The sequence below is a fragment of the Periophthalmus magnuspinnatus genome, chromosome 17 (genome assembly GCF_009829125.3).
Source record: "Periophthalmus magnuspinnatus isolate fPerMag1 chromosome 17, fPerMag1.2.pri, whole genome shotgun sequence".
Lineage (NCBI taxonomy): Eukaryota > Metazoa > Chordata > Actinopteri > Gobiiformes > Gobiidae > Periophthalmus > Periophthalmus magnuspinnatus.
Genome location: NC_047142.1, coordinates 14875392 through 14892617, shown reverse-complemented (window position 1 = coordinate 14892617; position 17226 = coordinate 14875392). Strand labels below are relative to the sequence as shown.

The window sequence follows — 17226 nt, the reverse complement described above, 5'->3', positions numbered from 1 at the left end:
CCACATGTTGCTCCTCTTTCACTTTTCCCTCTGGGTTTGTAGGCACCACTTGAGCTCTGTGTTGTAGAGTATGGACAACTCCGGGTTTGTGCTGAAGTGGATGGTGTGAATCAAACAGCAGGTATTGGTCCTTGTGTGTGGGCTTCCTGAAGACTTCTACCTGGAGTCGCCAGTCCTCTCCTATAGTTACTGCACAATCTAAGAAGGCCAGGTTGTTCTCCTTGGCTTCTTCCCATGTGCACTTGATATTTGGATGTTTACTGGGTCCTCCTTGTGTTTTAGAGAGAGACTGGAGTTAACTGCTAACACCTTCTTTATGTTTCTGTGGGTCAAAGACAATGACTTCAGTCTTGTCTGAGTTGAGCTGGAGAAAGTTATTTTGACTCCACACAGTTATGAGGAAACTGTTATCTGTCCTCTTGTAGAATTTGTTATAGCTTCAGTGGTGGCCTATGTACCTCTGCCCTTGTGTACATTCTAAAGTTATTTTTGGTGGAGCACAGGAATTGGTAAAACACAACTAGTTATGCTTTATATGCTGCATTTATGCACATCTCTTACTTTATGAAAACTCTCTACTGACGAGGACGATTTTTGGAAGAGGCTATGACACCACATTGGTACAGTACAAGACATTAAGTGGAACTAAAGCTGAGAGACATTAATAATAATAATAATAATAATACATTTTATTTGTTAGGCGCCTTTCAAGGCTCTCAAGGTCGCCGTACACATATACACACATACACAATACAAATAGAACAATGTAAAATTGTTCTATTTGTATTATTTGTACATTGACACATTAGACCTCGAAGGGAGGCTTGCAGTCTAAAAGACAAATGGAGGATGCGGGCATCGATCCCGCTACCTCTCGCATGCTAAGCGAGCGCTCTACCATTTGAGCTAATCCCCCTGTCCCACGGTGTAAATATAACACTGTCGACAGCCTGTGTCGCACCTGTTTATGATCATAGGGCGCCATCTGCTGGATAAAGTTGGTCAGTAATTCTTACATTTGTTGTAGCTATCTTATGAAAATTGTGTTAATGGTGTCCGTCTGATGCCCATGAAAGGACTGGACTAAGAACATTCTCTGTTGAGATAAATACGTTTTATGCCATCTATGGAGGATTATAGCAAAACAAACAACATTTCCAAAGAAACGACCAAGAACACTAAATAAGAATCAGGTTTGCGGAGTTAATCTATCGACATAGATTAGTACAGTGGTAAATGTTGAGTCTTACCTACCCGTATCCCCAGGTGCTCAGATGTTATTGAGCTGAAATAAACCTGCTGTAAACCCTCAGAGGAAGAGGAGGAGCAATGGTCACCTACTGCTACTTTCCATGTGCAGTCCCTGGGCAGGTGAACATACATACATATTTCATTACTATTACATTATAAGACTAACGGTTCATCATTAACATCAGTAGTTAAATACAATAAATGTCCCCAAGTCCAATAAATTCTTGGACCACTAGGCTACTTTATACTTTTCTACTTGAGTAATATTTGAAGTAATGCTGCTTTTACTTGAGTACCATTTTTGGCTACTCTACCCACCTCTGATTATATTATTATTTTGTCATATTAGGTCAAAACGAAAGATCTTACATGTAAATAATCGCTCCATGCAGTATTGGCGCACTTTCTAGACTTTAGTCGCTCCAAACGCACAGCGGTGTCCTCTTCTCCAGTCTACCGCCTGAGTGCATCTGTGAGCGGGGACAGCCTCTCCCCCTGCCTGCTCTTCGCTGCTCAAGGAATCTCGGTGAATCAAGATCGTCACCTCAGCCAATGTAGTTGACTTTTAACCTATAATCCCCTCCAAACCTGCTCCAAAAGTTACGATAAAAGACAGAAACACGATCCAGCCCACTGACCAATCAGAGCGCGGCGTACTGTTCACAGAGACGCGTAGAGGAGACACAAAATGTGCTCAAGAGTAACTTAAAGTGGAACTGTCGGGATGTAAACGTATGTAGATTAAGGAAACAACATAAACCAGGATATGTGCTTTCTATACTTTACATGCTGTGTTTACGCACACCTTGTACTTTATTAAAATTGTGTGTCGACGAGGATGGGATTCGAACCCACGCGTGCAGAGCACAATGGATTAGCAGTCCATCGCCTTAACCACTCGGCCACCTCGTCTGAAAGTAGATTGAAGACATTCACTTCACGTTACACGATCCAAAAATGAATACTGTTTCATTTGTATGTGGCTGTGGTTACAGTAATGTGGGATGTTTACTGGGTTCTCCTTGTGTTATCTTCAAAAAAGAATCGCTGCTGTGGAGTTGAGAGGCTGTGGGCAAGGAAACAACACAGACCAGGAACTGTTGTTAGCCATTAGCTAGGTGCTAACTTCCTGAGACTTCATTCTCTTATCATGTTTCAGAAAATTGCTTGGGACTATCGCAATCCTTATCAAAACACGTTTAGCTGTTTACCAAAATGGACCTTTATAGGTGGACCTTTCAGTGAGTGTTTCACTTTCTGTGCCTCGCTTTTCTGCTCCGTCTAATGAACAATGTGTGGGTATTTCTCTTTGACCCTTAGTGAATGCTATTTGTATATGCCATTTGAACTCATCACCCTCCACGTTTAGCCTTTTCCGTGTACCATCCATCCATTTTCTTCCGCTTATCCGGGGCCGGGTCGCGGGGGCAGCAGTCTAAGCAGGGACTCCCAGACTTCCCTCACCCCGGACACGTCCTCCAGCTCCTCCGGTGGGACCCCAAGGCGTTCCCAGGCCAGCCGAGAGACATAGTCCCTCCAGCGTGTCCTGGGTCTTCCCCGGGGCCTCTTCCCGGTGGGACATGCCCAGAACACCTCCCTAGGGAGGCGTCCAGGAGGCATCCTGAGTAGATGCCCGAGCCACCTCAGCTGGTTCCTCTCAACGTGTAGGAGCAGCGGCTCTACTCCGAGCTCCTCCCGTGTGACCGAGCTCCTCACCCTATCCCTAAGGGTGCGCCCGGCCACTCTGCGGAGGAAGCCCATTTCAGCCGCTTGTATCCGCGATCTTGTCCTTTCGGTCATTACCCAGAGCTCATGACCATAGGTGAGGGTAGGAACGTAGATTGACCGGTAAATCGAGAGCTTCGCCTTCCGGCTCAGCTCCTTCTTTACCACAACGGACCGATACAGCGACCGCATCACTGCAGACGCTGCACCGATCCGCCTGTCAATCTCCCGCTCCATCCTTCCCTCACTCGTGAACAAGACCCCGAGATACTTGAACTCCTCCACTTGGGGCAGAGACTCACCACCCACTCGGAGAGAGCAAACCACCTTTTTCCGGTCGAGAACCATGGCCTCGGATTTGGAGGAGCTGATTCTCATCCCAGCCGCTTCACACTCGGCTGCAAACCGCCTCAGTGCCTGCTGCAGGTCCTGGCTCGAAGAAGCCATCAGGACAACATCATCTGCAAACAGCAGAGATGAAATCCTGTGGTTCCCAAACCAGGCCCCCTCCGGCCCCTGGCTGCGCCTAGAAATTCTGTCCATAAATATAATGAACAGAACCGGTGACAAAGGGCAGCCCTGGCGGAGTCCAACATGCACTGGGAACAGGTCTGACTTACTGCCGGCAATGCGAACACAGCTCCTGCTCCGGTCATACAGGGACCGGACAGCCCTTAGCAAAGAGCCCCGGACCCCATACTCCCAGAGCACCCCCCAAAGGACACCACGAGGGACACGGTCGAATGCCTTCTCCAGATCCACAAAACACATGTGGACTGGTTGGGCATACTCCCATGAGCCCTCGAGGACCCGATGGAGAGTATAGAGCTGGTCCAGTGTTCCACGACCAGGACGAAAACCACACTGCTCCTCCTGAATCCGAGGTTCGACTATCGGTCGAATTCTCCTCTCCAGTACCCTGGAATAGACCTTACCGGGAAGGCTGAGGAGTGTGATTCCCCTGTAATTGGAACACACCCTCCGGTCCCCCTTCTTATACAGAGGGACCACCACCCCGGTCTGCCATTCCACAGGCACTGTCCCCGACCGCCACGCGATGTTGCAGAGACGTGTCAGCCAAGACAGCTCCACAACATCCAGAGACTTGAGGTACTCAGGACGGATCTCGTCCACCCCCGGAGCCTTGCCACCGAGGAGCTTGCCAACCCACCTCAGTGACTTCAGCCAGGGTGATGGACGAGTCCGCCTCTGGGTCCCCAGTTTCTGCTTCCTCCTCGGAAGACGTGACAGTGGGATTGAGGAGATCCTCAAAGTATTCCTTCCACCGCCCGACAACATCCCCAGTCGAAGTCAGCAGCTCTCCACCCGCACTGTAAACAGTGTTGGTGAAGCACTGCTTCCCCCTCCTGAGGCGTCGGACGGTTTGCCAGAATCTCTTTGAGGCCGTCCGATAGTCCTCCTCCATGGCCTCCCCGAACTCCTCCCAACCCCGAGTTTTTGCCTCTGTGACTGCCCGAGCCGCGGCACGCTTGGCCCGCCGGTACTCATCAGCTGCCTCAGGAGTCCCACGAGCCAACAAGGCTCGATAGGGACTCCTTCTTCAGCTTGACGGCATCCCTTACTTCCGGTGTCCACCACCGGGTTCGGGGATTGCCGCCGCGACAAGCACCACAGACCTTACGACCACAGCTACGAGCAGCCGCATCGACAGTAGAGGTGGAGAACATGGCCCACTCGGAGTCCATGTCTCCAACCTCCCCCGGGATCAGGGAGAAGCTCTCCCGGAGGTGGGAGTTGAAGACCCCTCTGACAGAGGGCTCCGCCAGACGTTCCCAGCAGACCCTCACAATGCGCTTGGGCCTGCCAGGTCTGTCCGGCTTCCTCCTCCGCCAGCGGATCCAACTCACCACCAGGTGGTGATCAGTTGACAGCTCAGCCCCTCTCTTCACTCGAGTGTCCAAGACACGCGGTCGGAGGTCAGATGACACGACAACAAAGTCGATCATCGACCTCCGACCTAGAGTGTCCTGGTGCCACGTGCACCGATGGACACCCTTGTGCTCGAACATGGTGTTCGTTATGGACAAGCTGTGACTAGCACAGACTTCCGTGTAGCTGTGACTTCCGTGTACCAGTGTTCAGAGAATGCCGTGTACTCTGAGAAAGAATTGCTTACATCAGCTTGTGTGCTGAAACTGTCAGAAGCAAAAGCATAAAAGTAATAAGGAAACTTATCTGTCCTCTTGTAGAATTTCTTAAAGCCACACAGAGGGCATCCAGATTTTAACTGGAGATCTCTTTACCTGCAGTCAAATGTCAAATGCTCTACCACTGTGCTATAACCCCACAATCTAGTCTACATTGGTAAACTTGGCAGTAGACTGAAATGACCACCTACTCGTTCATTAAGCGATATTTCTGGAAGAGGCTATGACACCACATTGGTACAGTACAAGACATTAAGTGGAACTAATGCTGAGAGACATTGACACATTAGACCTTGAAGGGAGGCTTGCAGTCTAAAAGACAGCTGGAGGATGCGGGCATCGATCCCGCTACCTCTCGCATGCTAAGCGAGCGCTCTACCATTTGAGCTAATCCCCCTCCTATGGAGGAGTATAAGGGTGAAAAAAAAATTATGCAGGCGCTACGAGAAAAAATGTCGTAATATGAGAAAACAGTCGTAATATTACGAGAATAAAGTTGTATTTTTGTGAGAGTATAGGCTGCTGTGCGTGAATGAGTGACCAATGCGTTATGGAGAATTTGGAGCATTTTGTTCAGATAAACTTTCATCTGGGGTTTACGCACGATGAAATACTGTGTCTTTTAGCCCACCATCACCACACTGTCATCAGTATAAGTACTTTGCAGGGACACTGCAAGCATTTGAGTTTGTTTAGTCGGAGGAACCATACAGATTTGGAAGAAATTGCTATATCTGAACAAAATGCTCCAAATTCTTCAAAACGCACTGGTCACTCATTCACGCACAGCAGCCTATATTCTCATAAAATTACGACTTTATTCTCGCAGCGCCTGCATTTTTATTTTTTTATTTAAGTTAATATATATAAAATCCTTCCTTAAACAGGAATGGGGGCCTGCGACATAATCTCTCCCCCATCTATAACTCCATCCTCAAACCAGAACAATGAAACCAATAGCAGGGTCGTTAATGGCTGAATAAGGTAGTCTCATCTGAAACTGCTGTGATTGTTCCAAGTTTTAGCTGCATAAAACTGAAATGCTGATTCCCCATGTTTAGTCCTGACTCTGGGCACCAACAGTAGGCTGGTGGCTGTTAAAGTTCAAGTCTGAGTCCATTATTACCCTGAGATTTCTAGCTTTATTTGTAGGTTTTAGAGAGAGACTGGAGTTGACTGCTAATACCTTCTTTATGTTTTTGTGGGTCAAAGACAATGACTTCAGTCTTGTCTGAGTTTAGCTGGAGAAAGTTATTTTACATCCACACACTGATCTATTGGATGCAGTGGCAGAGTGAATCCAATGGTCCACTGGTGTTTAAAGAATTACTCTTTGTGCTGCTGTGGAGTTGAGAGGCTGTGGGCAAGGAAACAACACACATCAGATCAAACTGTAAACATCTAATGTCTCCAGTTTCAGCTGAAAACTCCCCTATTCATCCCTTAACGATCCTGCTATTGTGCTGAACTTCACTATCTTCAAAGGAGTGGCTAGTGGTTTTGAGATGGAGATGTACGGTGGACCACTAACCACTCCTTTGAAGATAGTGAAGTTCAGATCTTAGCCAGAGAAAAGAAATGGTTTGGGTCGCTAAGGGCTGAATAGGGTAGTTTCATCTAAAGCTGGAGACAATAGATGTTTACAGTTTCAACGTAGTTAGCCCCTCCCTTCAGATAGATATAAGGCAGAGGCCACCAGGAATGTGACCAGAACTGAAGAAGCGGCTTGGATGGGCAGCAAAACGTCTTCAGTCTTACAACGATTTGTCCATTTGACAGATTTAAACTTCATCTTTTGCTATGGATCAGACCTGGACGACTGAGGGATTACACGGATAACACACAACTAGTTATGCATTATCTGCTCTGTTTAAAAAGTCTCCACCGACGAGGATGGAAATCAAAGCCACGTGTGCAGAGCATAATTGATTAGCAGTCCATCACTTTAACCAGTTGCAGTTTACAGTTTTCTTTTTTTGCCCCACAAGAAAAAGCACATCCTTCGAGCCGGATTTGAACCAGCGACCTAAGGATTTCAGTTTGGCACTCTACAGTCCTCCGCTCTACCAACTGAGCTATCGAAGGTGGAGGAAGTCTCTGGTGTTGCCAAGTCGGGCTCTGGTAAAGGGTAGGATTTGACTCAATTTGTATCTTAATAGGTTTAACCGCCTCTGGAATTGAGAGCCCGTGGGCAAGGAAACAACACGAACCAGAATATGTTGTTAGCCATCTATTTCGGTGCTAATTATACTTTATATGCTGTGTTTAGGGACACCTTGTACTTTATTAAAACTGTGTTTCGACGAGGATGGGATTCGAACCCACGCGCGCAGAGCACAATGGATTAGCAGTCCATCGCCTTAACCACTCGGCCACCTCGTCTGTGCCCTTTTTCAGGCCATTCTAATAGGAGGTACTCTCTCATTTGATGTTACACAACCCAAAAAGGAATACTCTGTTTCACTTGTATGTGGCTGTGGTTACAGTAATGTGGGATGTTTACTGGGTTCTCCTTGTGTTATCTTCAAAAAAGAATCGCTGCTGTGGAGTTGAGAGGCTGTGGGCAAGGAAACAACACAGACCAGGAACTGTTGTTAGCCATTAGCTAGGTGCTAGCTTCCTGAGACTTCATTCTCTTATCATGTTTCAGAAAATTGCTTGGGACTATCGCAATCCTTATCAAAACACTTTTAGCTGTTTACCAAAATGGACCTTTATAGGTGGACCTTTTCAGTGAGTGTTTCACTTTCTGTGCCTCGCTTTTCTGCTCCTTCTAATGAACAATGTGTGGGTATTTCTCTTTGACCCTTAGTGAATGCTATTTGTATATGCCATTTGAACTCCTCACCCTCCACGTTTAGCCTTTTCCGTGTACCAGTGTTCAGAGAATGCCGTGTACTCTGAGAAAGAATTGCTTACATCAGCTTGTGTGCTGAAACTGTCAGAAGCAAAAGCATAAAAGTAATAAGGAAACTTATCTGTCCTCTTGTAGAATTTCTTAAAGCCACACAGAGGGCATCCAGATTTTAACTGGAGATCTCTTTACCTGCAGTCAAATGTCAAATGCTCTACCACTGTGCTATAACCCCACAAGCTGGTCTACATTGGTAAACTTGACAGTAGACTGAAATGACCACTTACTCGTTCATTAAGCGATATTTCTGGAAGAGGCTATGACACCACATTGGTACAGTACAAGACATTAAGTGGAACTAATGCTGAGAGACATTGACACATTAGACCTTGAAGGGAGGCTTGCAGTCTAAAAGACAGCTGGAGGATGCGGGCATCGATCCCGCTACCTCTCGCATGCTAAGCGAGCGCTCTACCATTTGAGCTAATCCCCCTCCTATGGAGGAGTATAAGGGTGAAAAAAAAAAATTATGCAGGCGCTACGAGAAAAAATGTCGTAATATTATGAGAAAACAGTCGTAATATTACGAGAATAAAGTTGTATTTTTGTGAGAGTATAGGCTGCTGTGCGTGAATGAGTGACCAATGCGTTATGGAGAATTTGGAGCATTTTGTTCAGATAAACTTTCATCTGGGGTTTACGCACGATGAAATACTGTGTCTTTTAGCCCACCATCACCACACTGTCATCAGTATAAGTACTTTGCAGGGACACTGCAAGCATTTGAGTTTGTTTAGTCGGAGGAACCATACAGATTTGGAAGAAATTGCTATATCTGAACAAAATGCTCCAAATTCTTCAAAACGCACTGGTCACTCATTCACGCACAGCAGCCTATATTCTCATAAAATTACGACTTTATTCTCGCAGCGCCTGCATTTTTTATTTTTTTATTTAAGTTAATATATATAAAATCCTTCCTTAAACAGGAATGGGGGCCTGCGACATAATCTCTCCCCCATCTATAACTCCATCCTCAAACCCAGAACAATGAAACCAATAGCAGGGTCGTTAATGGCTGAATAAGGTAGTCTCATCTGAAACTGCTGTGATTGTTCCAAGTTTTAGCTGCATAAAACTGAAATGCTGATTCCCCATGTTTAGTCCTGACTCTGGGCACCAACAGTAGGCTGGTGGCTGTTAAAGTTCAAGTCTGAGTCCATTATTACCCTGAGATTTCTAGCTTTATTTGTAGGTTTTAGAGAGAGACTGGAGTTGACTGCTAATACCTTCTTTATGTTTTTGTGGGTCAAAGACAATGACTTCAGTCTTGTCTGAGTTTAGCTGGAGAAAGTTATTTTACATCCACACACTGATCTATTGGATGCAGTGGCAGAGTGAATCCAATGGTCCACTGGTGTTTAAAGAATTACTCTTTGTGCTGCTGTGGAGTTGAGAGGCTGTGGGCAAGGAAACAACACACATCAGATCAAACTGTAAACATCTAATGTCTCCAGTTTCAGCTGAAACTCCCCTATTCATCCCTTAACGATCCTGCTATTGTGCTGAACTTCACTATCTTCAAAGGAGTGGCTAGTGGTTTTGAGATGGAGATGTACGGTGGACCACTAACCACTCCTTTGAAGATAGTGAAGTTCAGATCTTACCCAGAGAAAAGAAATGGTTTGGGTCGCTAAGGGCTGAATAGGGTAGTTTCATCTAAAGCTGGAGACAATAGATGTTTACAGTTTCAACGTAGTTAGCCCCTCCCTTCAGATAGATATAAGGCAGAGGCCACCAGGAATGTGACCAGAACTGAAGAAGCGGCTTGGATGGGCAGCAAAACGTCTTCAGTCTTACAACGATTTGTCCATTTGACAGATTTAAACTTCATCTTTTGCTATGGATCAGACCTGGACGACTGAGGGATTACACGGATAACACACAACTAGTTATGCATTATCTGCTCTGTTTAAAAAGTCTCCACCGACGAGGATGGAAATCAAAGCCACGTGTGCAGAGCATAATTGATTAGCAGTCCATCACTTTAACCAGTTGCAGTTTACAGTTTTCTTTTTTTGCCCCACAAGAAAAAGCACATCCTTCGAGCCGGATTTGAACCAGCGACCTAAGGATTTCAGTTTGGCACTCTACAGTCCTCCGCTCTACCAACTGAGCTATCGAAGGTGGAGGAAGTCTCTGGTGTTGCCAAGTCGGGCTCTGGTAAAGGGTAGGATTTGACTCAATTTGTATCTTAATAGGTTTAACCGCCTCTGGAATTGAGAGCCCGTGGGCAAGGAAACAACACGAACCAGAATATGTTGTTAGCCATCTATTTCGGTGCTAATTATACTTTATATGCTGTGTTTAGGGACACCTTGTACTTTATTAAAACTGTGTTTCGACGAGGATGGGATTCGAACCCACGCGCGCAGAGCACAATGGATTAGCAGTCCATCGCCTTAACCACTCGGCCACCTCGTCTGTGCCCTTTTTCAGGCCATTCTAATAGGAGGTACTCTCTCATTTGATGTTACACAACCCAAAAAGGAATACTCTGTTTCACTTGTATGTGGCTGTGGTTACAGTAATGTGGGATGTTTACTGGGTTCTCCTTGTGTTATCTTCAAAAAAGAATCGCTGCTGTGGAGTGAGAGGCTGTGGGCAAGGAAACAACACAGACCAGGAACTGTTGTTAGCCATTAGCTAGGTGCTAGCTTCCTGAGACTTCATTCTCTTATCATGTTTCAGAAAATTGCTTGGGACTATCGCAATCCTTATCAAAACACTTTTAGCTGTTTACCAAAATGGACCTTTATAGGTGGACCTTTTCAGTGAGTGTTTCACTTTCTGTGCCTCGCTTTTCTGCTCCTTCTAATGAACAATGTGTGGGTATTTCTCTTTGACCCTTAGTGAATGCTATTTGTATATGCCATTTGAACTCCTCACCCTCCACGTTTAGCCTTTTCCGTGTACCAGTGTTCAGAGAATGCCGTGTACTCTGAGAAAGAATTGCTTACATCAGCTTGTGTGCTGAAACTGTCAGAAGCAAAAGCATAAAAGTAATAAGGAAACTTATCTGTCCCCTTGTAGAATTTCTTAAAGCCACACAGAGGGCATCCAGATTTTAACTGGAGATCTCTTTACCTGGAGATCTCTTTACCTGCAGTCAAATGTCAAATGCTCTACCACTGTGCTATAACCCCACAATCTAGTCTACATTGGTAAACTTGGCAGTAGACTGAAATGACCACTTACTCGTTCATTAAGCGATATTTCTGGAAGAGGCTATGACACCACATTGGTACAGTACAAGACATTAAGTGGAACTAATGCTGAGAGACATTGACACATTAGACCTTGAAGGGAGGCTTGCAGTCTAAAAGACAGCTGGAGGATGCGGGCATCGATCCCGCTACCTCTCGCATGCTAAGCGAGCGCTCTACCATTTGAGCTAATCCCCCTCCTATGGAGGAGTATAAGGGTGAAAAAAAAAATTATGCAGGCGCTACGAGAAAAAATGTCGTAATATTATGAGAAAACAGTCGTAATATTACGAGAATAAAGTTGTATTTTTGTGAGAGTATAGGCTGCTGTGCGTGAATGAGTGACCAATGCGTTATGGAGAATTTGGAGCATTTTGTTCAGATAAAACTTTCATCTGGGGTTTACGCACGATGAAATACTGTGTCTTTTAGCCCACCATCACCACACTGTCATCAGTATAAGTACTTTGCAGGGACACTGCAAGCATTTGAGTTTGTTTAGTCGGAGGAACCATACAACATTTGGAAGAAATTGCTATATCTGAACAAAATGCTCCAAATTCTTCAAAACGCACTGGTCACTCATTCACGCACAGCAGCCTATATTCTCATAAAATTACGACTTTATTCTCGCAGCGCCTGCATTTTTTATTTTTTTATTTAAGTTAATATATATAAAATCCTTCCTTAAACAGGAATGGGGGCCTGCGACATAATCTCTCCCCCATCTATAACTCCATCCTCAAACCCAGAACAATGAAACCAATAGCAGGGTCGTTAATGGCTGAATAGGTAGTCTCATCTGAAACTGCTGTGATTGTTCCAAGTTTTAGCTGCATAAAACTGAAATGCTGATTCCCCATGTTTAGTCCTGACTCTGGGCACCAACAGTAGGCTGGTGGCTGTTAAAGTTCAAGTCTGAGTCCATTATTACCCTGAGATTTCTAGCTTTATTTGTAGGTTTTAGAGAGAGACTGGAGTTGACTGCTAATACCTTCTTTATGTTTTTGTGGGTCAAAGACAATGACTTCAGTCTTGTCTGAGTTTAGCTGGAGAAAGTTATTTTACATCCACACACTGATCTATTGGATGCAGTGGCAGAGTGAATCCAATGGTCCACTGGTGTTTAAAGAATTACTCTTTGTGCTGCTGTGGAGTTGAGAGGCTGTGGGCAAGGAAACAACACACATCAGATCAAACTGTAAACATCTAATGTCTCCAGTTTCAGCTGAAACTCCCCTATTCATCCCTTAACGATCCTGCTATTGTGCTGAACTTCACTATCTTCAAAGGAGTGGCTAGTGGTTTTGAGATGGAGATGTACGGTGGACCACTAACCACTCCTTTGAAGATAGTGAAGTTCAGATCTTACCCAGAGAAAAGAAATGGTTTGGGTCGCTAAGGGCTGAATAGGGTAGTTTCATCTAAAGCTGGAGACAATAGATGTTTACAGTTTCAACGTAGTTAGCCCCTCCCTTCAGATAGATATAAGGCAGAGGCCACCAGGAATGTGACCAGAACTGAAGAAGCGGCTTGGATGGGCAGCAAAACGTCTTCAGTCTTACAACGATTTGTCCATTTGACAGATTTAAACTTCATCTTTTGCTATGGATCAGACCTGGACGACTGAGGGATTACACAGATAACACACAACTAGTTATGCATTATCTGCTCTGTTTAAAAAGTCTCCACCGACGAGGATGGAAATCAAAGCCACGTGTGCAGAGCATAATTGATTAGCAGTCCATCACTTTAACCAGTTGCAGTTTACAGTTTTCTTTTTTGCCCCACAAGAAAAAGCACATCCTTCGAGCCGGATTTGAACCAGCGACCTAAGGATTTCAGTTTGGCACTCTACAGTCCTCCGCTCTACCAACTGAGCTATCGAAGGTGGAGGAAGTCTCTGGTGTTGCCAAGTCGGGCTCTGGTAAAGGGTAGGATTTGACTCAATTTGTATCTTAATAGGTTTAACCGCCTCTGGAATTGAGAGCCCGTGGGCAAGGAAACAACACGAACCAGAATATGTTGTTAGCCATCTATTTCGGTGCTAATTATACTTTATATGCTGTGTTTAGGGACACCTTGTACTTTATTAAAACTGTGTTTCGACGAGGATGGGATTCGAACCCACGCGCGCAGAGCACAATGGATTAGCAGTCCATCGCCTTAACCACTCGGCCACCTCGTCTGTGCCCTTTTTCAGGCCATTCTAATAGGAGGTACTCTCTCATTTGATGTTACACAACCCAAAAAGGAATACTCTGTTTCACTTGTATGTGGCTGTGGTTACAGTAATGTGGGATGTTTACTGGGTTCTCCTTGTGTTATCTTCAAAAAAGAATCGCTGCTGTGGAGTTGAGAGGCTGTGGGCAAGGAAACAACACAGACCAGGAACTGTTGTTAGCCATTAGCTAGGTGCTAGCTTCCTGAGACTTCATTCTCTTATCATGTTTCAGAAAATTGCTTGGGGACTATCGCAATCCTTATCAAAACACTTTTAGCTGTTTACCAAAATGGACCTTTATAGGTGGACCTTTTCAGTGAGTGTTTCACTTTCTGTGCCTCGCTTTTCTGCTCCTTCTAATGAACAATGTGTGGGTATTTCTCTTTGACCCTTAGTGAATGCTATTTGTATATGCCATTTGAACTCCTCACCCTCCACGTTTAGCCTTTTCCGTGTACCAGTGTTCAGAGAATGCCGTGTACTCTGAGAAAGAATTGCTTACATCAGCTTGTGTGCTGAAACTGTCAGAAGCAAAAGCATAAAAGTAATAAGGAAACTTATCTGTCCCCTTGTAGAAATTTCTTAAAGCCACACAGAGGGGCATCCAGATTTTAACTGGAGATCTCTTTACCTGGAGATCTCTTTACCTGCAGTCAAATGTCAAATGCTCTACCACTGTGCTATAACCCCACAATCTAGTCTACATTGGTAAACTTGGCAGTAGACTGAAATGACCACTTACTCGTTCATTAAGCGATATTTCTGGAAGAGGCTATGACACCACATTGGTACAGTACAAGACATTAAGTGGAACTAATGCTGAGAGACATTGACACATTAGACCTTGAAGGGAGGCTTGCAGTCTAAAAGACAGCTGGAGGATGCGGGCATCGATCCCGCTACCTCTCGCATGCTAAGCGAGCGCTCTACCATTTGAGCTAATCCCCCTCCTATGGAGGAGTATAAGGGTGAAAAAAAAAAATTATGCAGGCGCTACGAGAAAAAATGTCGTAATATTATGAGAAAACAGTCGTAATATTACGAGAATAAAGTTGTATTTTTGTGAGAGTATAGGCTGCTGTGCGTGAATGAGTGACCAATGCGTTATGGAGAATTTGGAGCATTTTGTTCAGATAAACTTTCATCTGGGGTTTACCGCACGATGAAATACTGTGTCTTTTAGCCCACCAATCACCACACTGTCATCAGTATAAGTACTTTGCAGGGACACTGCAAGCATTTGAGTTTGTTTATAGTCGGAGGAACCATACAGATTTGGAAGAAATTGCTATATCTGAACAAAATGCTCCAAATTCTTCAAAACGCACTGGTCACTCATTCACCGCACAGCAGCCTATATTCTCATAAAATTACGACTTTATTCTCGCAGCGCCTGCATTTTTTATTTTTTTATTTAAGTTAATATATATAAAATCCTTCCTTAAACAGGAATGGGGGCCTGCGACATAATCTCTCCCCCATCTATAACTTCCATCCTCAAACCCAGAACAATGAAACCAATAGCAGGGTCGTTAATGGCTGAATAAGGTAGTCTCATCTGAAACTGCTGTGATTGTTCCAAGTTTTAGCTGCATAAAACTGAAATGCTGATTCCCCATGTTTAGTCCTGACTCTGGGCACCAACAGTAGGCTGGTGGCTGTTAAGTTCAAGTCTGAGTCCATTATTACCCTGAGATTTCTAGCTTTATTTGTAGGTTTTAGAGAGAGACTGGAGTTGACTGCTAATACCTTCTTTATGTTTTTGTGGGTCAAAGACAATGACTTCAGTCTTGTCTGAGTTTAGCTGGAGAAAGTTATTTTACATCCACACACTGATCTATTGGATGCAGTGGCAGAGTGAATCCAATGGTCCACTGGTGTTTAAAGAATTTACTCTTTGTGCTGCTGTGGAGTTGAGAGGCTGTGGGCAAGGAAACAACACACAAAATCATCAAACTGTAAACATCTAATGTCTCCAGTTTCAGCTGAAACTCCCCTATTCATCCCTTAACGATCCTGCTATTGTGCTGAACTTCACTATCTTCAAAGGAGTGGCTAGTGGTTTTGAGATGGAGATGTACGGTGGACCACTAACCACTCCTTTGAAGATAGTGAAGTTCAGATCTTACCCACCAGAGAAAAGAAATGGTTTTGGGTCGCTAAGGGCTGAATAGGGTAGTTTCATCTAAAGCTGGAGACAATAGATGTTTACAGTTTCAAACGTAGTTAGCCCCTCCCTTCAGATAGATAGGCAGAGGCCACCAGGAATGTGACCAGAACTGAAGAAGCGGCTTGGATGGGCAGCAAAACGTCTTCAGTCTTACAACGATTTGTCCATTTGACAGATTTAAACTTCATCTTTTGCTATGGATCAGACCTGGACGACTGAGGGATTACACGATAACACACAACTAGTTAATGCATTATCTGCTCTGTTTAAAAAGTCTCCACCGACGAGGATGGAAATCAAAGCCACGTGTGCAGAGCATAATTGATTAGCAGTCCATCACTTTAACCAGTTGCAGTTTACAGTTTTCTTTTTTTTGCCCCACAAGAAAAAGCACATCCTTCGAGCCGGATTTGAACCAGCGACCTAAGGATTTCAGTTTGGCACTCTACAGTCCTCCGCTCTCTACCATGAGCTATCGAAGGTGGAGGAAGTCTCTGGTGTTGCCAAGTCGGGCTCTGGTAAGGGTAGGATTTGACTCAATTTGTATCTTAATAGGTTTAACCGCCTCTGGAATTGAGAGCCCGTGGGCAAGGAAACAACACGAACCAGAATATGTTGTTAGCCATCTATTTCGGTGCTAATTATACTTTATATGCTGTGTTTAGGGACACTTGTACTTTATTAAAACTGTGTTTCGACGAGGATGGGATCGAACCCCCGCGCGCAGAGCACAATGGATTAGCAGTCCATCGCCTTAACCACTCGGCCACCTCGTCTGTGCCCTTTTTCATGCCATTCTAATAGGAGGTACTCTCTCATTTGATGTTACACAAACCCAAAAAGGAATACTCTGTTTCACTTGTATGTGGCTGTGGTTACAGTAATGTGGGATGTTTACTGGGTTCATCCTTGTGTTATCTTCAAAAAGAATCGCATGCTGTGGAGTTGAGAGGCTGTGGGCAAGGAAACAACACAGACCAGGAACTGTTGTTAGCCATTAGCTAGGTGCTAGCTTCCTGAGACTCATTCTCTTTATCATGTTTCAGAAAATTGCTTGGGACTATCGCAATCCTTATCAAAACACTTTTAGCTGTTTACCAAAATGGACCTTTATAGGTGGACCTTTTCAGTGAGATGTTTCATTCACTTTCTGTGCCTCGCTTTTCTTTCCTGCTCCTTCTAATGAACAATGTGTGGGTATTTCTCTTTGAACCCTTAGTGAATGCTATTTGTATATGCCCATTTGAACTCCTCACCCTCCACGTTTAGCCTTTTCCTTTTCGTGTGTACCAGTGTTCAGAGAAAGCCGTGTACTCTGAGAAAGAATTGCTTACATCAGCTTGTGTGCTGAAACTGTCAGAAGCAAAAGCATAAAGTAATAAGGAAACTTATCTGTCCCCTTGTAGAATTTCTTAAAGCCACACAGAGGGCATCCAGATTTTAAACTGGAGATCTCTTTACCTGGAGATCTCTTTACCTGCAGTCAAAAAATGCTCTACCACTGTGCTATAACCCCACAATCTAGTCTACATTGGTAAACTTGGGCAGTAAGAACTGAAATGACCACT

The 17226-nt window shown here is 44.6% G+C and overlaps 14 non-coding genes across 14 annotated transcripts; all 14 read right to left on the bottom strand.

The window, feature by feature from the left end:
• Positions 1–843: 843 nt before the first annotated feature.
• Positions 844–916, bottom strand: trnaa-agc (transfer RNA alanine (anticodon AGC)). The gene has a single exon. It is a non-coding gene; the product is annotated as a tRNA-Ala (tRNA).
• A 1165-nt stretch (positions 917–2081) lies between these two features.
• Positions 2082–2163, bottom strand: trnas-gcu (transfer RNA serine (anticodon GCU)). Its single transcript has one exon. It is a non-coding gene; the product is annotated as a tRNA-Ser (tRNA).
• Positions 2164–5468: 3305 nt separating this feature from the next.
• On the bottom strand, positions 5469–5541 carry trnaa-agc (transfer RNA alanine (anticodon AGC)). The gene has a single exon. It is a non-coding gene; the product is annotated as a tRNA-Ala (tRNA).
• Positions 5542–7142: 1601 nt separating this feature from the next.
• trnay-gua (transfer RNA tyrosine (anticodon GUA)) lies at positions 7143–7229 on the bottom strand. Its single transcript is given in 2 exon segments — positions 7143–7178; positions 7193–7229. It is a non-coding gene; the product is annotated as a tRNA-Tyr (tRNA).
• Positions 7230–7444: 215 nt separating this feature from the next.
• On the bottom strand, positions 7445–7526 carry trnas-gcu (transfer RNA serine (anticodon GCU)). The gene has a single exon. It is a non-coding gene; the product is annotated as a tRNA-Ser (tRNA).
• An 892-nt stretch (positions 7527–8418) lies between these two features.
• Positions 8419–8491, bottom strand: trnaa-agc (transfer RNA alanine (anticodon AGC)). Its single transcript has one exon. It is a non-coding gene; the product is annotated as a tRNA-Ala (tRNA).
• Positions 8492–10098: 1607 nt separating this feature from the next.
• On the bottom strand, positions 10099–10185 carry trnay-gua (transfer RNA tyrosine (anticodon GUA)). The gene is given in 2 exon segments: positions 10099–10134; positions 10149–10185. It is a non-coding gene; the product is annotated as a tRNA-Tyr (tRNA).
• A 215-nt stretch (positions 10186–10400) lies between these two features.
• trnas-gcu (transfer RNA serine (anticodon GCU)) lies at positions 10401–10482 on the bottom strand. Its single transcript has one exon. It is a non-coding gene; the product is annotated as a tRNA-Ser (tRNA).
• A 907-nt stretch (positions 10483–11389) lies between these two features.
• trnaa-agc (transfer RNA alanine (anticodon AGC)) lies at positions 11390–11462 on the bottom strand. The gene has a single exon. It is a non-coding gene; the product is annotated as a tRNA-Ala (tRNA).
• Positions 11463–13068: 1606 nt separating this feature from the next.
• On the bottom strand, positions 13069–13155 carry trnay-gua (transfer RNA tyrosine (anticodon GUA)). The gene is given in 2 exon segments: positions 13069–13104; positions 13119–13155. It is a non-coding gene; the product is annotated as a tRNA-Tyr (tRNA).
• A 215-nt stretch (positions 13156–13370) lies between these two features.
• Positions 13371–13452, bottom strand: trnas-gcu (transfer RNA serine (anticodon GCU)). Its single transcript has one exon. It is a non-coding gene; the product is annotated as a tRNA-Ser (tRNA).
• A 911-nt stretch (positions 13453–14363) lies between these two features.
• Positions 14364–14436, bottom strand: trnaa-agc (transfer RNA alanine (anticodon AGC)). The gene has a single exon. It is a non-coding gene; the product is annotated as a tRNA-Ala (tRNA).
• A 1617-nt stretch (positions 14437–16053) lies between these two features.
• On the bottom strand, positions 16054–16140 carry trnay-gua (transfer RNA tyrosine (anticodon GUA)). Its single transcript is given in 2 exon segments — positions 16054–16089; positions 16104–16140. It is a non-coding gene; the product is annotated as a tRNA-Tyr (tRNA).
• A 213-nt stretch (positions 16141–16353) lies between these two features.
• On the bottom strand, positions 16354–16434 carry trnas-gcu (transfer RNA serine (anticodon GCU)). The gene has a single exon. It is a non-coding gene; the product is annotated as a tRNA-Ser (tRNA).
• Positions 16435–17226: the final 792 nt, after the last annotated feature.